This window comes from Moschus berezovskii, chromosome 3, assembly GCF_049115385.1.
Source record: "Moschus berezovskii isolate FMDL1 chromosome 3, NW_MosBer_1.0, whole genome shotgun sequence".
Classification (NCBI taxonomy): domain Eukaryota; kingdom Metazoa; phylum Chordata; class Mammalia; order Artiodactyla; family Moschidae; genus Moschus; species Moschus berezovskii.
Genome location: NC_142462.1, coordinates 120817165 through 120835824, shown reverse-complemented (window position 1 = coordinate 120835824; position 18660 = coordinate 120817165). Strand labels below are relative to the sequence as shown.

The window sequence follows — 18660 nt, the reverse complement described above, 5'->3', positions numbered from 1 at the left end:
AGCACCTCTTCCCCTGAAAGATTTTACATTCAAGCTTCAGGAGTTAAGAAGCCTGTTCTGTAAAGTGGCTGCGCAGATGGGGTATACCCACAAAGTATGAGGGTGTGTATGCCATGCATTAGTTCTCTAATGTACAACTAAGTTCATGGCTAGTTGTGCTTTTCTATGAAAGAATACTCAAGGAGATGACAGACTATCAGACCTAAATGTGGACTTTCATCATGCCTTAGGATGATCTTATCTTACAAGTAAGCAACCTAGGTACGAAAGGTTAAGTGATTCTTTCAATTACACAGCAGAGCAGCTCCCAACTGGAAGTTGGACACTTTTCCTCATAAGACATTGGACAATGCTCTTTATACCATCCTACTTTGCTTTATTATTTGGCCTAATATTCACCCATTCATTCACTCGTCAGACATCCTATGGCGTTTCCTTTATGTGTCAAACATTACAAGAAACTCAGCAGGAAAATGGAGGAAAAGACACAGATTGAGCATGGAATTTAATTATGGAGAGTAGGTGAGGAAGGGAAGTTTTCTAGAAGAGGTAATGTACTGGAGCTATGTCTTGATGGTTAGGTTACCGGGGCGAATAAGGATGTAAGTGAGACAAGGCCCGCTAGGCAAAAGAGAAAGAATGGTAAAGTTCTATACAGAACACATGTATCCCCTGATGGTAGGATAGGGCTGAGGAGATACACTGAGAGGGAAGCAGGAGTAGGTCACATCAGACAGTGGTTGAGGGCCAAAGCACAACAAACTTTGTCCAAATAAGCTATTTCACATTGGCTTGTTCTTGCTTTTCAGTGCTGATTTCCTCCTTTTTAAGAAATCTGAACTTCATTCTGAAACTAATAGGAAACCACTGAAGTACTTTAAGCAGGGAAATTTCATGGTCATGTTTGTGTTTGTAAAGATCTGCAGTGAGGTGAAAGGCAGATTTTGGGGGATGGAGTCATGGAGGCCAGATGTGATGCTTCTGGGTTAATACCAAAGAGAAATAATAAGATCACAGTGAAAATGGAGACGAAGAGAACATGCAAAGAGATGTAGGAGGTACACCTGGCTTGGGACGATTGGGATTTGGGTCGGGAGACAGTGTGTGGATTAATCCCAAACTTTCGGCTCAGGTGACTAAGAGGATAGTGATGTGCTTCACCATCCAGTAGATCATAGGGAAGAAGATGAGAAATCCAGAGAAGGAAGAAGAGAGGATGACGACCCTCATACATGAAGTGGGCAACTGGCTCTCAGAGACCGGGTCTCAGGAGCATTCTCTGGGCTGAAAATCCCCTTTTAGGAGCCATCAGTCTAAATCACTGGCAGCAGGAGAGGTCACTGGAATCTTTTGGATTCCAGCAGTATTTAGAGAGCAGAAAAGAGGAGGAGCTGGCCATGGTGGAGAGCAAGAAAGACGATAGTCCGAGAGGGTGGAGGAGAAACAAGCAAAGAATTTCCAGAAGAGCAGTGTGGTCGGCATTGTCAGATTTCATAGCAGAGTTCATTAAGATGAAGGTTTTAACTTTCTCTTTTAATTTGACAGTTAGACGGTGTCTGTTGAGAGGAGTTTCAGGGGAATGATGGGAAGAAGTGACTAGGCAGCAGGAGGCAGAGGAGGGAAGGAAAGAGCAAGCTGCCCTTGCAGGAGGCTGGGGACTGAACAGATTCTGGTGGAGGCCGTGCGGCCAGTAAACCTGCACTCAACAGTTAAAATCTCCATGTGTGCAGCTCAAATTCCATTCTAATCACTCACCAGCCTTTCAGGATGTCAGGAGCACACTTGTCTCAAGCACACATCTGTGCATGTGCTTGTGCTTAGAAATAAAAAATCTTGCACTCTGTAAGCTATCATCTAAACCCGAGGTGCCCCAAATTTCTGGTGCCAGGGACTGGTGTCATGGAAAATGACCTTTCCATGGATTGGGGTTGGAGGGGGATGGTTTGGGGATGATAAAAGTGCATTAAATTTATTGCACACTTTATTTCTGCTATGACTACATGTGTGTTAGTGGCTCAGTCGTGTCCAACTCTTTGCGACCCCATGGACTGTAGCCCACGAGGCTCCTCTGTCCATGGGGTTATCCGGGCAAGGATACTAGAGTAGGTTGCCATTTCCCTCTCCAGGGGATCATCCCGACCCAGGGATCGAACCCGGGTCTCCTGCATTGTAGGTAGATACTTTACTGTCTGAGCTACTAGCGAAGCCCATAGCGGATAATGACAGAAATCGGACATTGGATCCCAGAGGCTGGGACTCCTGGATAGTGAGAGCACCTAAGCGAGTAACACAATAAAGGAAGAAAGAGCCACACTGGAACTGTGTAAAAACTGCTGCTCCGCCTTCCCGGAGATGCCACTAGTTCTTCATGCTTGCTTTTTTTTTAGAGGTATGTGATTTAAAGTTTTAAAACTACTGAGAATTCAGGCATGTTGGAATGAATGGAGTAAAATCTCTGAACTTGGAATTCTCTAACTTCATGCAAATTTCCAGGTTTTCCAGTTGCATTGACTTAATTTGGAAAAGTTAACTATTTTTCCCTTCGCCAGATCACTTTTGGCACCTGATTTTTAAGAAATACATTAGACTTGATCTGGCCAATAGCAGAGAGGGTGACTTTAGCACCATGCTCTGAAGAATCTAGCTCTTCCATTCTGAAACTCTGTCTCCTGTCCCTCTGGGGCCTGTCCCAGTGTACAGGGGGCTGAGTTTTCTTTTTACAGCCAAGCTGTCTTGCTTCCAGAAAAATGTCTATTTCTGCTTTATTGACTATGCCAAAGCCTTTGACTGTGTGGATCACAATAAACTGTGGAAAATCCTGAAAGAGATGGGAATACCAGACCACCTGACCTGCCTCTTGAGAAACCTGTATGCAGGTCAGGAAGCAACTGTTAGAACTGGACATGGAACAACAGACTGGTTCCAAATAGGAAAAGTAGTACATCAAGGCTGTATATGGTCACCCTGCCTATTTAACTTATATGCAGAGTACATCATGAGAAATGCTGGGCTGGAGGGAGCACAAGTTGGAATCAAGATTGCCAGGAGAAATATCAATAACCTCAGATATGCAGATGACACCACCCTTATGGCAGAAAGTGAAGAGGAACTAAAGAGCCTCTTGATGAAGGTGAAAGAGGAGAATGAAAAAGTTGTATTAAAGCTCAACATTCAGAAAACTAAGATCATGCCATCTGGTCCCATCACTTCATGGGAAATAGATGGGGAAACAGTGGCTGACTTTATTTTTCTGGGCTCTAAAATCACTGCAGATGGTGATTGCAGCCATGAAATTAAAAGATGCTTACTCCTTGGAAGGAAAGTTATGACCAACCTAGACAGCATATTAAAAAGCAGAGACATTACTTTGCCAACAAAGGTCCGTCTAGTCAAGGCTATGGTTTTCCCAATGGTCATGTATGGATGTGAGAGTTGGACTGTGAAGAAAGCTGACCGCTGAAGAATTGATGCTTTTGAACTGTGGTGTTGGAGAAGACTCTTGAGAGTCCCTTGGACTGCAAGGAGATCCAACCAGTCCATTCTAAAGGAGATCAGTCCTGGGTGTTCATTGGAAGGACTGATGTTGAAGCTGAAACTCCAATACTTTGGCCACCTGATGTGAAGAGCTAACTCATTGGAAAAGACCCTGATGCTGGGAAAGATTAAGGGTAGGAGGAGAAGGGGACGACACAGGATGAGATGGTTGGATGGTATCACCGACTCATTGGACATGAGTTTGGGTGAACTCTGGGAGTTGTGATGGACAGGGAGGCCTGGCGTGCTGAGGTTCATGAGGTTGCAAAGAGTCGGACACGACTGAGCGACTGAACTGAACTGAACTGAACTGTTTTGCTTCTCCCTTCTCTTTCCATCAGTGCAGAGGAACATATCTAATTTCTGATGCTTTTTGATATTGGAAACTTAGCCGATAATAAACTACTCTTGTTTTCTTTTGATGCAGTCAAGAATTTTTAAAAAATAATGCTTAAAAATTGCATTTATGGAAACAATAAAACCTGAATTGGTTCACTGGGTTAGTAAGCTGTGTTAGGTCTCTGCTGATTCCATCCCTGGCCGTGTTATAGGAAGAGGACAAAGGTGGATGGTGACATGCTGACTTTGCAAAGGCGCCTGGGGCCGTGCAGGCCACAACCTGTCAGTGAAAGTGCAGGTTTCACACTGCACTTGTCATCACACTGCACCTTTTCTTTTTTTAATTTATTTATTTTAATTGGAGGCTAATTACTTTACATTATTGTATTGGTTTTGCCATACATTGACATGAATCTGCCCCAAGTGTACATGTGTTCCCCATCCTGAACACCCCTCCCACCTCCCTCCCCATCCCATCCCTCTAGGCCATCCCCGTGCACCAGCCCCGAGCATCCTGTATCATTCATTGAACCTGGACTGGCGATTCGTTTCACATATGATAATATACATGTTTCAATGCCATTCCCCTACACTGCCCCTTTTCAAGCTTACCTAATGTTAAATGCTTTCTCTTAGAAGAAATTTCATTTACTCTCATTTCTTTGGGAAATTAGGGGATACTAACCCACATGGTGGAGGGGAAGAAACAATCAGAACACCTGAAGAACTGAAGTAAATGGGTTACCTGGCAGGAAACACCCTTGTCCTGTCTGTACATGAAATAGGCAATGAAAGAGTGTCTATCTCAGAATGTCAGTTCAATTTCTGATCGTTCCTTCCAGGCACCAGTAGAAACAACCTACCACAGTCATATTCTTGTCACAGAGGGTGATGATAAATTGCATGAACCAGAGCAGCTGTGTGGCTCAGGATTCTTTATGAAATCAGGGCAACATCAGTTGAGGAAGCAACAATTATCATCAGCTGCTCCTTTAGCATTGAACTTGAGAAATGCTCTTTAGGGGAAGCGGAGAAAGATCTAGCTGGTTCCCACCACACCTACAGGGAGTATCAGGAAGCCCAGGAGAGGGAGTCACACTGTCAAGGTTTCTGGGCCTCGGGTGTTCTAGCAGGAGCCCCATGCTCTGCATGGGACCCAGGCTCTGAATCAACTTCACATGGCAGACTTCAGGTCCTGTAGGGAGGGACTCTCGATAGACATCAGGACACAATCCAAGAAGATGATCAGCAGTGATCATGTGTCTCGTGTTCTGTGCAAGGAGACACGCTAGTGACCAGGGGAGAGGAGTTCAATTTCCCAGCTCTTTCCCCCCACCCCCTACCTTTTACTCAAGTCACTTTTGTCTTACACAGCTAATGTTCCCAGTTAGGGTGGTGCAAAATCAATGTTATTTTGTTCTCCTTCCTAGGAAAATAAGTTAAGTGCAGTACAAAATGTTTTACTTAGCTGTTTTCACATCTCCCAGGAACAGACGAATGCCAATAAGAACAACACATTCCAGAGAAAAATCAAGTTGTACCCTTTGTTATTAGCACTGGCTAATTTGGTTAAATCAAATCATTATAATTTATTAACTTGGCATGTATTTTATATTCAGTGAGAAGAGAATGGTTCAACTTGTGTTGAGCAAAGAACTGCCTTATTTCAGTGCTAGGATAACGAAGTGCTACTTTTCGCTTTACAGATCGTTATTCACCTGTTAATTGGCTTTGGGGAAAAGAGGTTAAAGGCAATAAAAATGGAGAGACTTTTTAAAAGACAAGAATAAGAAGTAGTGAAAAAAGAAACAATTTAATTACCTGGTGCTAGACCCGGGTTCGATCCCTGGGTCAGGAAGATCCCCTGGAGAAGGAAACAGTAACCCACTCCAGTATTCTTGCCTGGAGAATCCCATGGACGGAGAAGCCTGGTAGGCTACAGTCCACGGGGTCGCAAAGAGTCGGACACGACTGAGCGACGGATCGGAACAGAACCGAAGAGAAGGGGACGACAGAGAATAAGACCGCTGGATGGCATCACCGACTCGATGGACATGAGTTTGAGTGAACTCCGGGAGTTGGTGATGGACAGGGAGGCCTGGCGTGCTGTGATTCATGGGGTCGCGGAGAGTCGGACACGACTGAGAGACTGACCTGAATGACTGAAGAGTTCAAGAATTTCTGTGACCTCGGTATATGAAGATTTTTGCTGACTACATTGAATAGGAGTAATCCTTACAACAAGATTATGTACTGATAAACCATATTCAAGGTTAACTAGAAGCTAAATTATGAAAGTGAGGGATATTGTATTAAGACAGCCAGATATGGAGTGAATTAAATGTGATCACGGCACTTTGTACTCACTTAAGACCAAATTTTTTATCTCGAGGATTCATTACGGGTTGGATGACTGAAGAAGAGATAAAGAGAAGAGGCAACTTGTTTTCCTCAAATTTAAAGCCAATGGATCTCTGTTATTTTCTCCAACAACAAGCTGTTTCAGAAACACAAGGGCAAATGCATGGGGACCGCGTGATACAAAGGTGGCGCATACCTGTGACTTTCAGTGCGTCCTTTAGAACCTCGGAGTTACGCAGAATAACCTAATAATCTACTTACAGAAACAGTATCTTGGCATAGCTGAGATAAGACCCAATACCGTCACTGGACATTTAATTAGTTCTATTCCATCCATTTCTATAGAATATGAAAAACAATACCAGAAAGCTTTATTGTCTCCAAAATGAAAACTTAAAAGTCTATTTGGAGCTTGATGAAACCTAGCCTTATTCTATCTCCTACTATCTGCTTATCTACAAATTACATTAAAGAATTGCAGGGGGCTTTTTAGCAGAGGAAACAGAGCTCTGCTTAGCGTCCCCTGCTGGCAGCTCCTTTACTGTGTGCCCTGGGCTCAAGTTATCTGGATTATTTTGGCTGTTTGAAGACCCCTAAGGTGCAAGAGGGCTTCCCTGGTGGCTCAGAGGTTAAAGCATCTGCCTCCAATGCGGGAGACCCCGGTTCGATCCCTGGGTCGGGAAGATCCCCTGGAGAAGGAAACAGTAACCCACTCCAGTATTCTTGCCTGGAGAATCCCATGGACGGAGAAGCCTGGTAGGCTACAGTCCACGGGGTAGAAAAGAGTCGGACATGACTGAGCGACGGAACAGAACGGAAGGTGCAAGATCTCATTCTAAAGAAAGACTCATACTCTGAAAAATCTCCCAATACACTTCTATTCTTACCGCAGCACAACCCGATCATTTTTTCCTATACTTGATCAACAAATTTCAATTGAACACTCGAATCAGACTATGATAATCCATGGTGACAATATGCTTATTAAGTAACCATAGTAATGCAAGACTATGTCCCAACCACTGATGCTGAAGAAGCTGAAGTTGAATGGTTCTATGATGACCTACAAGACCTTCTACAACCAACACCAAAATAAAAAAAGAAAAGAAAAAAAAAAGTCCTTTTCATAAAAGGGGACTGGAATGCAAAAGTAGGAAGTCAAGAAATACCTGGAGTGACAGGCAAGTTTGGCCTTGGAGCGCAAAATGAAGCAGGGCAAAGGCTAACAGAGTTTTGTCAAGAGAATGCACTGGCCATAGCAAACACCCTCTTCCAACAACACAAGAGAAGACTCTATACTCTACCATCACCAGATGGTCAATACTGAAATCAGATTGATTATATTCTTTGCAGCCAAAGATAGAGAAGCTCTATATAGTCAGCAAAAAACGAGACTGGGAGCTGACTCTGGCTCAGATCATGAACTCCTTATCGCCAAATTCAGACTTAAATTGAAAAACATGGGGAAAACCACTAGGCCATTTAGGTATGATCTAAATCAAATCCCTTACAGTGGAGGTGATAAATAGAGTCAAGGGATTAGATCTGATAGAGCGCCTGAAGAACTATGGATGGAGATTCATAACACTGTATAGGAGGCAGGGATCAAGACCATTCCCAAGAAAAAGAAATGCAAAAAGGCAAAATGGTTGTCTGAGAAAGTCTTACAAATAGCTGAGAAAAGAGAAGTGAAAGGCAAAGGAAAAATGGAAAGAGGTACCCATGTGAATGCAGAGTTCCAAAGAATAGCAAGGAGAGATAAGAAGCCTTCTCAAGTAAAGACATCCCTAATTGGTATAATTCTAGACTGTAGGGGCAAAACATTTTGGTACTTGTGAGAACCTTCCCCAACCAGTCCATTCTAGAGGAGATCAATCCTGGGTGTTCATTGGAGGGACTGATGCTAAAGCTGAAACTCCAATACTTTGGCCACCTCATGCGACGAGTTGACTCACTGGAAAAGACTCTGATGCTGGGAGCAATTGGGGGTAGGAGGAGACGGGGACAACAGAGAATGAGGTGGCTGGATGGCATCACCGACTCGATGGACATGAGTTTGAGTGAACTCCGGGAGTTGGTGATGGACAGGGAGGCCTGGCGTGCTGTGGTTCATGGGGTCGCTAAGAGTCGGACACGACTGAGCGACTGAACTGAACTGAACTGAACTGAGAACCTTCCTCCCAATGCAAATGACCTAGAGAAGAAGGAAGTAAAAGAGCCCTTACCCTAAGCTCCAGATTAGGCTTGGAGCAGAGAGGAAATCTGGAGGTGCTATAGCTACTACAGAGCTGTCCAAATAATCTGATAGTTATAACTTGAAAGACCGAGCAGGCAGAATCCCTTTCTCCCTCAGTAAGAGGCATGCACAGTCCCAGGGTTGCAGAGCCCTGAAGATGATGCTGACAGCTGTCCTTGACCCCAGCACTGGAAGGAGGAACAGGCTGCTAGTCCTGAGTTCTGGGGCTTCAATGGAGGAGGCCTCTCTTCTTCACCACGTGAAATTGGTCCTTAATGCAATCACTTCCAGTCACTGGACCAAGGCAGCCCATCTCAGGATCCTCAGAGAAAGAGGGGGCTTGGAGGGGATGTCATGGAGTGACTGCTTCTGAGATTTTTTCCTCTAGTGAGAAATTGGTATAGGGAAGGGTTTTCAACTGAGCTAAAATAAGATTGATCTCAGGCTCTTGTGAACCATACAGATTCCCTGGCCTACAGAACAAGATCTATGGAATAAGAATCTCAGAGGAAATCCTTGAGACCCTGTCGCTAATGTCTAGTGACCCTTATCTTCATCCACACACTGACCTGGGGAAATGACAGAGTGGCTTCAGGTCACAGAAGAATTGTCACCTTGGTACACTAGTCCAGAACTGTATTCTAGGTTCGATCTGACGAAGTCATAATAGTACTGATCACAGCAACACCTCCATTTAAAATTTACAATTATTTTTTCTCTGAAGAATTCAGTCACTATAATCCCCCCTTTTACTTTTTGCAGTTTCATAACCACAACCCTGAGTCTGAATGCCTTTATTTTACTATTTAGAGTAAGAGCTTTAAAAATAAAATAAAAAGTCATGTATCTTGGCATTTATATAGGCACAAGAGCCTATCAATTAGCCACCTATAACTTTTGTGAAATCACTTTGCTAAACCAGATAACAATATTATTTTTTGATTCCCATCCATCTAGTTCTAAGTTGTTCTGTGTTAAGAAAAAAGACAAAACAAAGAATGGATCCAGAAATGTCCTGTGGCGTTCACACTGCAGACAGTGATGTGAAGTTGGGAAACTTATAATCTTGAAGTTATAATATAAACATTCAATTTGGCATTAAAGGTGAACATTTTATCTCTCTGTGATTGAATGTCACTAAACTCATTTGACTAGGGCTGAATAGAAATGAATGAAGCTGATTAGCTTCACACTGCATCTTTCAGAATTATATCAGATTTTACTGTATTTTATTAATTTGAATAGGGACCAAATTTAGAAATGGAGAATTAAAGTTCAGATCAAGATGGACCTGAACTGAAATGCTAATCAATTAAAAATTAATTTCACTGCATAATATTTAAATTTATTTTATTGAATTGAACTTAATAGATTTCAATCAAGGACTGATTCCACTGAGCAGAATTTGATTGAGTTGAATCAAATCACTTTGAATCCTATTCAAATGAATTAGATTTTGTTAATTTGAATGGAATTGAAGTGGCAGATTAGATGGGAGTTTGTAATTCTGAGCAGTATTAAAGGGAACAGAATAGACTGACTCACTCTAAGTTAACTTGGCCTCGGTTTCCATAGCTGTCTTGGGTCTTCACGTCCCCTCAGCAACTCTGGTTAGTCCCTTTGAACTATCGCCCCAGTAACAAATGTGATTAATAGTACCAGCGTGATCGAATGGAACCACATGCTGTTTGCAGGACACAGGAAAGCACCATTTGATTATTTTTTTGCTGGAAAAACCTTGGCCAATTATTTCAATATTTCTTTTCCTCTTTATAGAACAAATGAAGAAGGAATTAACTGAATTCCAGGAAAAATAATTTGTATGAGTACTGGCTGCTCCTTTTATTTTAATTCTCCATTAAATACTGTAGTTATTGGATAAAACATGCCTTCCCTTGGCCTATTATTTATATGGACTGTCTTGATAGGCTGTGCCTTGATTTTATTAATTTTCATTTTCTTTTTAAATATAAAACAAGCATCTCATTGGAAAAGATGCTGATGCCAGGAAAGATTGAAGGCAGAAGGAGAAGGGGTGGCAGAGGATGAAATGGTTGGATGACTCACTGGATATGAACCTGAGCAAACTCGGGGAGATAGAGGAGGACAGAGGAGCCTGGCAGGCTACAGTCCTTGTGGTTGCAAAGAATCCAACATGAAAAACAGCAACAATAATTATAACAGCCTTGTGCCTTGATTTCTGATAGAGCACACAGAATAAGATGACAAAAATGCACATTAAACATCATAGGAGTGGTTCAGACAGTGGGTCCTGTGGGATTTTTCAGAATGGAAAAAGGTACATTGGAGTGGAGAAGGAAATGGTAACCCACTCCAGTATTCTTGCCTGGAGAATCCCATGGACGGAGAAGCCTGGTAGGCTACAGTCCACGGGGTCGCAGAGTCGGACACGACTGAGCAACGGAATGGATGGAAGGTACATTGGCGAGCCTCTGTGAAGACACAGATCTGACTGCAGCTTTGATGGACAGGTAGGTTCTAGAAAACTGTATAGAGGAGATGAGCCTTTCAGAATCTGAATGGCTGGGCTAAGGTGTAACGCTAGGAAACATCCAACTCATTTCAGGAAAGTGAAAGTGGCTCAGTCGTGTCCAACTCTTTGCAACCCCGTGGACTACACAGCCCATGGGATTCTCCAAGCCAGAATACTGGAGTGGGTAGCCATTCCCTCCTCCAGGGGATCTTCCCAAGCCAGGGATCGAACCCAAGTCTCCCGCGTTGCAGGCAGATTCTTTACCAGCTGAGCCACAAGGGAAGCCCATGGCTCATTTCAGGAACCATAGGGCGGTCAGTTAGACTGGTGGGGTCAGTGTTGAGAAGTAGAATTTGTGGTTGGAGAAATGGTTATAAGTATTTTCATGATATCTGCACTTCAGTTTTTTTCAGTAAGGAGAAGTAAAAGTTTTCAACGGACATGAGTCTTAGCAAACTCCAGGAGATAGTGAAGGGACAGGGAAGCCTGGTGTGCTGTAGTCCATGGGGTCACAAAGGGTCGGATATGACTTAGCAACTAAACAACAACAATCTTATGTTAAGCAACTCTACACAGACCTGCATTACTACATTCAATCCTGTTGTGTTTGGCTGTTTTCTGCACTCAGCTACCCTGCAGACAGGATGCTCCATCTGGACATTGCTCATGTACTTCCAGCTCCTAGCATTTACAGCAGGTAGCTGAGGACTAGCTGTCCCAGCAAGGGGAAGGGTAAAGCTTGATCAACATTAAGGCTTAGAAGGTCACTGATGAACCTGAAGGGCAGCGTCATGTTTCAAACAATCAAACTTTAAGAGGTCAAGGCAATGAAGACCTAAGGAAGCAGACACGAATGAACAAAATAGGGAAGCACCATGAGTGGCTTCCATGGGGACTGGTCCAACCAGAAGCATCTGGACCAACCAGGAGCAAGTGCAGATTCTACAAGACAGCGGGGGTCTGGAACATACTTGTGGTCAAAAAAATCAAAGAAATTTACAAAGAGGAGAAGATGAAAGGTGTGATGATTGGGCTGATATTGATCAGTAGCTACAATCGCTATGATGACTCAGTGTTTCTTCCCAGCAGGCGTTAGCCTGAATCACCCTCACATAAACACGCCTCTGAGAAGGTGGCAGGCTGGCTTCCTCATCTCCAGCTCACTCTGATGAAGACATTATCAGGGGAGTCTCGAAAACAACAAGAGGGAAGGATAAACCTTAATGCCAAGGCTTCTTGAACTAATCCTGTCTTCTCTACTATTTAACAAGTTAAATGAGAAAATAAAAACCTACGACATTAAAATAATTAGCCTTGACCTTTAACCCTGTCATACTACTCTCAAGACAATACTGTGCTACTTTCTGAAAAACATGGGCATCCTTTAACAGCAGAGTAAGTCACTGCTTATATAACGGGCAACCTGAGGTCACAGATCACACCTGCTGTTCAGCGGAGGCAGAATGCCTTTCTTGTTCACAGGGTACCAAACCCGCAGAGTCACTCATTATCCATCCATTACTGGGCCCCTCTCCCGGGGAGCTAAGATGCTAAAGCCTTTCTTGACAGCACAGCAGTTAATAAAAGTGGCACAAATTCAAAGTCCCCCAATCTCACAGAAAAACAGTGAGATGACAAAAATTCAGTAACAATAATGTGTCATATTTTTCAAGTGGGTAAAAGTGATGCTTATTCAAACAGCAAAACCTCTAAAATTTGCCCTCCTCCTTTTTTTCTTTTTTCCTCGACAGTAAAAGAATTGACACCAGAGCACAGAAGAATTGTTTCCTTGTAACTATTTAACTAAAACTTGTTTTATTAGTCTGCTGATTAGCCTGGTGAAATTAAATGAGATTCTTCAAAGACCTTCACATCATGTCAATTAGTCACTTTTTTTTTCCCCCAGCAAGGCAACTGATTTCAGCTTGATTATAATGAATGTAACGATCACACAACGTTCAGATGCATTCTTTGGTTACTGTTGCCTTGGAGCTCTGGATGAGTAATTTTATTAAGATGCCTATTAGGGAATAAACTCCAAAACTTAGCAAAGCCACCTTCCTCTCTCATTTTAATTGTCAATTTTCCTTATAACCTGCCTGGACTCGTCCCACCTTATGTTAAGAATAATACCTTTCTCTATCTCTCTGTTGCTAACCTCTTGCTCATCACCGGGCTTTTGTCCTGTTGTTATGCCCACCTGGAGCCAGTCACCCCTTTCCTGGCTGTGCTTGGCTTTCTTCAGGCTTAGCTTAAAAGTCATGTCCTCAGAGATGATGTCTTGGATCATCCATTAGAAGCTGGGGTCTCTATTATGCTCTTTCTGAGCACCCGGCTTTTACTGAATTACACTGTTCATCACTATTGCAATTCCATCATTTGCCTGCTTGTTCACTGTTTGCTGAATGTAAGCCCCTGAGAGTAATGGCACTGTCTTTCCCACCTCTGCTCCACCTCCTGCTCTTAGCCTGACACCAGGGATGTTTGCTGAATTTACACTGATAATTATTTTTGCCTATTGATATTAGACAAATCTTCAAAGTAGCCACAAGTCTATTGCTGACTCTTCAATGCAAGTCAACACCCTGTGCCCAAGTGGAAGACATAATCTCCCTTCCGGACATTCTCCACGTCCCACTCCCATCTCCCTAGAAGGCAGAGTGTTATTTCATCTCTTAGGATGGAGCTCAGAGTCCCTGTACTTTCTCCTTGTCTCTCATCGACTCCGTCACTCTTCCTTCTCCATCTCTCTCAAGCCCCTCCCTGCTTCCTTCCTCCCTGCTTCTAACCTGGAGCATCACCTTAGTCTCCTCTGCATCTCCTGATTCCAGCTGTGCTCAGTCTGAGCACATCCTCTCACTCTCTCAGGCGGAGATTTCACAAAACTGCTTTCTTCAGTAGCTCTTTGCTGCCTCAATGTCAAACCCAGTCTCCAAACCCTTTATAATAAGGGTTCTGCCTATTCCATGGAAGGGAAGCTATGACAAACCTAGACGGTGTATTAAAAAGCAGAGACATCACTTGGCCAACAAAGGTCCATATAGCCAAAACTATGGTTTTTCCAGTAGTCATAAATGGATGTGAGAACTAGACTATAAAGAAGGCTGAGTGCCGGTGAATTGATGCTTTCAAACTGTGGTGCTGGAAAAGACTCTTGAGAGTCCCTCTGACTGCATGGAGATCAAACCAGTCAATCCTAAAGGAAATCTGTCCTGAATATTCATTGAAAGGACTGATGCTGAAGCTCGAATACTTTAGCCACCTGATGTGAAGAGCCGACTCATTGGAAAAGACCCTGATGCTTGGAAAGGTTGAAGGCAGGAGGAGAAGGGGGCGACAGAGGATGAGATGGTTGGATGGCATCGCCAACTCAATGGTCATGAATTTGAGAAAACTCTGGGAGATGGTGAAGGACAGGGAGTCCTGGCATGCTGCGGTCCATGGGGTTGCAAAGAGTCGGACACGACTTGGCGACTGGACCACCCCCCGCTCCGTATTCCCTGCTCTAATTGCATCTGTTTCCTCTTCCCGCCTCTAGTTGTTCCAGCCATGCCACCTGCCGCAGTTCCTCAAACGTCCAAGCTCACTCCCACCTCAGGTCTGCTGCAGCTGCCATCGCTCCCTGGAATGCTTCCCCGAGTATTCACCAGATCTCGTCCTCTGTCCATTCAGGCTGCTCAGTGACACCTGATTAGTGCTGCTGGCTCTTAATAACCTGCCGAGAATAGCATCACTCCTCCTTCCCATCCCCTGCCCAGTCCTGTCTGCTCCTCAGCAATCATTATCCCCAGATGCATGCATACTGCTTTACTGTTGACTTTCTGTCACCCCCTCCTCCCACTAGAGTTTAGGATCCACTAGAACCCAGCTTTTGTTTCCAGTCTCGGATAAATACTTGACAGAGTGTGTGTTCAACAAATATTTTTTCAAACACATAAATGCAAGTTTTTACTTCTATCTTTTTTTTCAATCCAAGCAAGGAATTAAAGGGTTATATGCACATTCTGGATTCTGGTGTTTGGAATTAAAAGTTTTGTTTTGACTTTACCTTCACTATGCTTTGCTCTATTGGCTGATGGTTGATTTCACCTGAGGCAACTTTATCCTACCTAATCACAGCTTCCCCTGGCCTCAGGTGATTTTGGAAATACTGCAATTTGTCCCTGAAAAGTCACAGCAATTAGCCACCTGTGGAGCCATTGCCGAGCAGGATTCGCAGTCAGCACTGCTGTTTACAACCGTGCTGGTCGTTCGGTCAGTCTCATCCCTCAGCAGGGATCATATTTGCGAACCTTGCATCTTGACTTTGTATTATATCCCAAGGCAGCACTAAAATCAAACCTTAATTCTGAATCTAACTTTTTGGGAAGCTTCATAATCTACTCATATCTTATACTGATTTTTTTTTTTTTTGAAAAATGGTAAACCGAGGACTTGTTCTGACCGTTTGTCATCAACTATCGTTGTACAGGTTGATTTGAGGGGGATGAGCTGAGGTCCGGCCCAGCCTGCAGTCTGTTCCCTTGGCAGGGTGAGACCGATTGGTCTGAAGAGAAGGACAGTCTGTACTCCAAGCAGCACCAGGCGTCCTGTGTTCGGGAGACCCTGCTATAACCAGCAGCCGGTGTTAACGCAGCACGGTTTCCTCCACCTGCAACATGTGTCATGTTGTACCGTCACTATGAGTGTTTAGAGTCATAATGGGAGGAAAAGTTCACCAAAATAAGAAATAAATCTAAGTTGTAAGTTGCCTATTACGTTTGTAAAGACAGGCAAACCTGAGTTTAAGCAAACAAGCAAACAGCACATCACTGCATATATGTGCTGAAACAGAATCTTTTCTATTGAATTTGCAGTCAGTTGTGGGGCTGGATTTCTTGGGTTCTATCCTCAGTTCTTCATGTCTTTTGGGATTGTGTGTGCTAAGTCGCTTCAGTTGAGTCTGACTCTTTGTGACCCCATGGACTGTAGCCCGCCAGGCTCCTCTGTCCATAGGATTCTTCAGGCAAGAATACTGGAATGGGTTGCCATGCCCTCCTCCAGGGGATCTTCCTGACCCAGGGATTGAACCTGCATCTCTTTTATCTCCTGCATTGGCAGGCAGGTTCTTTACCACTGGTGCCACCTAGTAAGCCCCTTTAGGGTTAGAGTAATGTATAATTAAGGCCGATACACTGACAGATTTCTAGGAGATTCTCGAGACACACAGCATAGTAAGGGGAAGAAACGTGCTGTGCAATCTTAGCTCATAACCCGAGGCTCTCCAGACAGACATCACTGGTCAATACTCCAGTCCTGGGGGTGTAGCATTTTACACCTCCAGCATAACACAAACCTTACAGGTACACAGAGGAGACCCTAGAGACTCACGAGGTGACCAGATTATAAAGCACCACCTAGTCTAGAAACAGTTGATCCAGGCGCCATCTGCTTGGGGTGGAGCTCAGAAAACTGTCCCTCTCCAGACAGACTTCCAGATCTTGTGTATTCCAACCAGTGGAGGCTTGTCTATGCGATGGAGATCACTGCCTGGCAGACACTGGACTGGGTGTCAGGAGGTCTGTATCCCAGTTATCCTTCCATTGGTATCTTCACATCCCATTCTTTGCTCCCTTGGACTCTTTCTTGTTTTGTAATCTGGGGCCACGGACTTTAATGGTCTTTGCTTCTGGCTTTAATACCACCAGGACACTCTGATTTTTCTATGTATTAAGAAGTGACCTAATTGGTTTATGTTGCAGCATCTGTATTTTCTAAACATTTCACATATAGTAACACCACTCACACTTGTTCCCACCACCAGAAATATTCTCCTCCCCCATTTTTTTTTTTTTTTTACCAGCTTTGTTGATGTGTGTTCTTCTCCTCTAAACACACATGTTGTTTTCCCGTTCAAGCTTCCTCTGAGTCTCACTAGCAGAGAGAGGTATATTTTCAGATGACATTTACAAAGTTTGTTCTGTCTGTTACGGCCTTTATCATGCAGCATGGTGATCACCTGTTAAATGTCTGTTTCCCTCAGATGGTGACTATTTGGAAGTTGGGAGCCAAGTCACTTTATCTTCATGTTCTCTGCAGCTCCTGGAGTTCATAATTGTCATTCAGTTTATATGTATTAAATGGTGCATGAATACAATCCTGTGGCTACAACACACACCTGTGGTCATGTTCGCACTGCGTATGTCTAGCCCCACCCTCCTACCTGAGCTCCAGGCTTGCATTTCTAACAACGAACTTCTGCAGGTGGTCGTGCTACAGATGCCTCCATCTCAGCCTGTCTCCAAGAGCACTCACAGTCTGCTGTTGCCAAAACACATGCACCCACTTGAATTTGTGACCTAAGGAGCTTCCTGTTCACTTTTCAACTGAGCTCACCTTTTGTTTCACAGAGAAATCACATGATCATCTCAACAGATGCACAAAAGCATTTAACAGAATTCAACATCTATCCATGATAAAAACTTTCAACAGGGTTTCCCTTGTGGTCCAATGATTAAGAGTTTGCCTTGCAATGCAGGGGACACCATTTCAATCCCTGGTCCGGGAAGATCCCATAGGCCGTGGGGCAACCAAGCCTGTGTGCCATAACTACTGAAGTCTGCAAACCTAGAGCCCAAGCTCCACAACGGAAGCAGCCGCAGTAATGAGAAGCCTATGCATTACAACAAAGAGTAGCCCCTGCTTGCTGCAACGAGAGAAATCCCATGCACAGTAATGAAGTCCCAGGATAGCCCAAACTAACTAACTAAAGTTATTTTTAAAAAATACCCCAATCTTTTAAAGTGAGTACAGAGGGAACGTACCTCAACATAACAAAGGACACGTGTAATAAGCACACAGTTAACATCAGTTTCAATGGTGAAAAAGTGAGGCACATTTCCCCTAAGACTGGGAACAAAACAAGGACACGCACTCCTGCCACTCTTCGTCACCATGGTATCGGAAGCCCTATCCACAGCAATTAGGCAAGAAAAGCAAATAAAAGGCATCCAATTTGAAAAGAAGAAGTAAAACTATTACTATTTGCAGATGATATCAGGGTCTTTTGTGGCTTCATACAAATTTTAGGGTTATTTGTTCTATATCCGTGAAAGATGCCACTGGGATTTTGATAGAGATTGCACTGAATCTGTCAATTGCTTTGGGTAGTATGGGCATTTCAATATTAATTCTTCTAATCTGTGAGCATGGGGTATCTTCCCATTTATTTACGTCTTCTTCTATTTCCTTCATTAATGTCTTATACTTTTGAATATACAGATCTACCTGTTAAATTTATTCCCAATTTATTCTTTTTGATGCAGTTATAAATGGGATTGTTTCCTTAATTTCTCTTTCTGGCAGTTCATTATTAGTAAATAGAACCGCAATATATTTTTGTCTGTTGATTTTGTTTCCTGCAAGTTTACTGAATTTGTTCATTAGTTCTAACAGTTTTTCTATAGGAAACCCAAGAAAAAATTCAGACATATATGGTTAATTAATTTATGACAAAGAAGTCAAGAATACACAATAGGAAAAGGATAGTCTTTTCAATAATTGGCATTGGGAAAACTGGACACCCACAGGCAAAGAAAAAAGAAATACGATTTTCTGTAGAAAATATGCATGATCCATGGAGGGGTGATCATGCACAAAACCTTGCTGACTCTGTCTGTTGCCCATGAGGAACCGCCTTCTGCACATGGGTGTGGGA

At 43.4% G+C, this 18660-nt stretch overlaps 1 protein-coding gene across 1 annotated transcript in view; it reads right to left on the bottom strand.

Annotated features, from left to right (window-relative positions):
- Positions 1-18660, bottom strand: part of CNTNAP2 (contactin associated protein 2) — a 1655962-nt gene that overhangs the window by 502217 nt on the left and 1135085 nt on the right. The gene's annotated exons all lie outside the window — the stretch shown is intronic.